This window comes from Phaseolus vulgaris, chromosome 8, assembly GCF_051622355.1.
Source record: "Phaseolus vulgaris cultivar YP4 chromosome 8, ASM5162235v1, whole genome shotgun sequence".
Classification (NCBI taxonomy): Eukaryota; Viridiplantae; Streptophyta; class Magnoliopsida; order Fabales; family Fabaceae; genus Phaseolus; species Phaseolus vulgaris.
In genome coordinates this window covers 44,671,556-44,675,935 of record NC_143505.1, presented here as the reverse complement: position 1 = coordinate 44,675,935, position 4,380 = coordinate 44,671,556, and positions in this window count along the sequence as shown.

Sequence of the window (4,380 nt, the reverse complement as noted above, 5' to 3'; positions counted from 1 at the left end):
CTCTCACAAAAAACAGTTTTCCAGGATATTAGAATATTAAAACAACTGTTATAGAGAATTGAAAAACGAAACTTTTCTTGATCAAAACCTCTTAACTCAATGAGAAATTACAAAGGAATCAACAAAAAAAATGTTTATCCTTTCAATAGGAGGAAAAAATACAAAGATAAAAAATGCAGAAAAATAACAAAGCAAACAACTTTGCACTCAGAGATATTTTTGTCGTTTGTGTGTTTCCCTTGCTCTCCTTAAATAGACATGCTCCATGCAACCTCCTCCATATTCTATGTTAGAGGCACCACTTTTGGTGGAGAATATAGTGGAGAAAATTATGGAGAAGATCGTGGAGAAAATAGTGTAGAAGATTCAACTCCTACTTAGGTGGAGAAAATCTCTCATACTTTTCATAAAACCTCTCAATTTTTTTTTCTATTTTGATTCAAAGAAACAACTTGGACTTTTGCATATTTGGTCCATTCATGAAGGTATACACTTCCTTAATACCATCTACTCTAAAAACACAAAATTAACAAAAATAATAGTTAAGGTCCAAATAAACTCAATTATATGAATCTTAATTAAAACAATAGATTTATTTATTATTATAGTCCAATAATCTATATTAAAGCTATTAAGTGCGAATAAAATTATGTTCATCAAATACTCCCACACTTATCATTTAGCACTCCTGGGCACAACATTCTATGGACCAAAAAATAAAAGAAAAAAGAAAAAACATACAAATTACGAATAGCAAAGTATAAGAACGCATAAAGAGGGACATGATATAATTTCAAGAAATCAAGGAATCAAGAAAAATGTGAATGGAAATTCCTATATTTTAATGCACAAGCAGGTAATTGAAATCAAAGGTTGAATCAAGAATGATAGAACTTTCACTAGACGCTCTCCAACTCTCCAGTGTTTAGGATTTGTATTTACACTCAGCATTCATGCAGACAAACACACCATATGCTTAGCAAGACTCTAATATTCGCAACATTTAAAAAACATGAAATTATAGATCAAGAGGAATTCATAAGGGATATAATGAAGCTAAGGTAAAATGGGGAAAATATGCTTAAACACCATAGAAAAACAAATGAACAGTGGGGATAGGTCTAAAAACAAGTGTAAGTATCATGACAATTCAACTCCTCTATTTATTTCAAGATATCATTTTTATTGCTTTTCTCATGTAATAGACAATCTAGCTAGTGTATTAGACAATTCGTTATTATGTTATTTATTTGGTTTTTTTTATTATTATTCCTTTTTCCTTTCTTTATTTTTCTATCTTATTTGGTATTAAGGAGGTAAAGTATGAAAATGAGGTGCAACCCCTAATGTGAGTTGATTTTAAGATTGCACATTTTAGGAGTTTCACTTGTTTATGAGTTTTTGGTTTTAAGCAGAATAAGGTGAGACTCAATGAAGATTATCATCGGACACGAACTTAACCAAGTGATTAAGTAAGTGTGAAGGTTCTCTTCAAGAGTGTAAAGAGAAAAAACAAAATATAAGGTGATGATGATGATGAGGTGCGAAATTAAAGCATATAATGGAAAGCACAAGATGGAAAAACCAAAAAGGAAAAGAAGAACACAAGAATAGAAGTGGAATGGAAATGGTGCAAGGAATGAAGAGATGAAGAGATAGAGGAAGCTTCTGGATGATGATGGTGGTCACGCCACTTGGAGTGTTTTACAAGAGGGGAGGCACCCTATTTATAGATATGACGCCTTTGAGAGGAAAAGATGAAGGGTAGGGGTGTATGACTACAAGCTTCTAGAAACTAGGTCAAATGTGAGCACATGGGAGAGTCTTCTAGAATCTATGTCAAAGGTGAGCACATGGGTGGCACATGGGTGAGTTTCTAGAAGCTAGGTAAAGGTGGGCTTTGGCACAAGCACAATTTACTAAGTACACCCTCTTCTAGCTTATTCTTCTATTTGAACCCCCAAAGTGAGCCCAATTTATTTACATAAATTTATATTGTGAAAAGACTAAAAGGAAGAACATCTGATATTCTGGTTTATGTCTGGTTCTTCTTCTACTGAGGCTCTCTTGAGGTTTGGTGGGGTTTGGTCTTGTATGCTGAGATGACTAACGTAATTATGAAGTGTCTATTGTGTTCTTCGTCATATGCTTGTCGAGGTGGTTTGCATCATCCCTACATTTATTCAAGAACCTATTCCCAAATTGATAAAACTCCTTTATCTTCTAAGTCAGGGATAAACATGTTTTTTTTTCTTTCAGAGCTTATAAGGAGGCTTAATAATAAGAAAAAGGTTATAAGCTCAAAGGGTTAACAAATGGATTATCGTGAAGGTAGGCTAATATGACTAGTTGACTAATTTAAACAAAGTATGCATCTATCATATCAGTTCATGCACGTAAATCACAGTTGCATAACAAAGAAAAGTTGTATAGTATGAGCAAATATGAGTGAAAACACACTAAAAAGAACATTAAATGATATACCAATTAAGGCTTTAAAACGCACCATGGACAATCCATCAAAAGATTTAATCCAAAATTTCTCATAACCAACTTATTTTTCAATTATTAAGAAAATCCAAACAACAAAGATTAAGAAACCAAAATTTGCCAGAATTAAAACATACCAACCATTAGACGATCCTAGAAAGCTAATTCATTTTATTTTATTATAGTGACTCGGCTTCAAGAGTTACCCACTATTTTGCATTAAAAAAATTTCATCCAAACACTTCGTATAAAATGAATAATTATTAATGTCGTAATTAATAATACATCAAACTAGAGTCCATTTGCCAACAATATTTATGTTTCATATGTTGTTGAATTTTTCAAGATCACATCTTTCAACCAAGTCATGATATTCTTATTAAGCTCCATTAACTCTCTTTTTCCTATTGTTCAGGTGTTTCTCCTTCACAATGGCTTTGTGGACAAATAAGTAAGTTATAATAACATTTTTGTTATTCAATATATACAAATGTTCTTCTAACACTTTTGAATAAGATTTGGTTATCATGTGTACACATCGTGAACACATGCTTATGGATCACCTATTTTCCAATATTTGACAGGAAATCCTATATGATTTGCTTTCAACATGTACTCAAACAAAAATCAATAGTTTCTTCTACAATGTATATTCCAATCATGGAAGTTTCGAATGATACTGATTTTTACATATGTTTACAAGATGAACAAGTAAATGCATCATGATCTCACCTTCAATTTCATCCAACTTTATAGGGTCGAAAAATTTACTACAAAATGAAGAGAATAATGGACACAAGAAGATTATGAAAACATTTTGGATAAGATCCCATAAATAGCCACAAACGATAATATTTGTATCAAGATGTCCCAATCATGAGACATTAGACCAATGAGCTTCAAATCTTGCATAGATACAAGGTTCTTAACATTTGAAAAGTATTATTATGATACCTTCACACCCTTTTACACATTGGCTAAACTTATTTTCTTCTTCTTTTTACATAGTGTAACATTATGTGTGTTTACCCACCTCTCTTGTTGCTAACTCTCGTATCTTCATTTCAATCAAATCCAAACGAGCATTTACATCATCATTCATCTTCTCTTTACTGTTAAAAAGTTTACCAATTAAGTTATTACACATTTTTCTCTACATACATTATATTTATACAATGTTTGACTTCAAACTTACACTAAAACGAAATATCAAAGAATATGAACTTTTTCTTCCATGTGTTTGTCGTAGATGACTTATTTTTCAACTTCACAAGGACATGTATGTTATTTATCTTTACATAAATTTGAATACCAATAAATGGAATTGGCGAATTCACACTCTCTTTATGTCCATTAATGCTTAACACTATACCTTAACAAGTTTTCATATGCAAGAAAGTCATTAATAGTACAAAATAACACGGTATGCATCTTGAAAGATTCATTGGCAAACTTATAAAATACTTCAACCCCTTCATCCCATAACAACTTTAAATCTTCAATTATTGGACTAAGATAAACATCTATGTTAATTTATGGTTGTCTTAAACCAAAGTTCATCATAAAAAATATGTTTTACTTTTTATTCATGTACAATCAAAGATGTAAGTTATGAATAACTAGTAAAACAAGTCATGAACTGTGGTTGGTACTTAAATTACTAAATATATTCACTCCATCTGTAGCTATACTAAGCCTAAGATTTCTTGATTCTTTACCAAATTAGGGAACTCATTATCAATGTTCTTCCATTGCATAGAATTAGCTAGATGATCATACATTCAGTCACATTTCCTCTTATTTGCGTGTCGTCTAAGGTTTTTAACATCATTTGGTTTTACAAACAAATGCTTACACTTTGGAAGGATAAGAAGATACCACACAACCTTC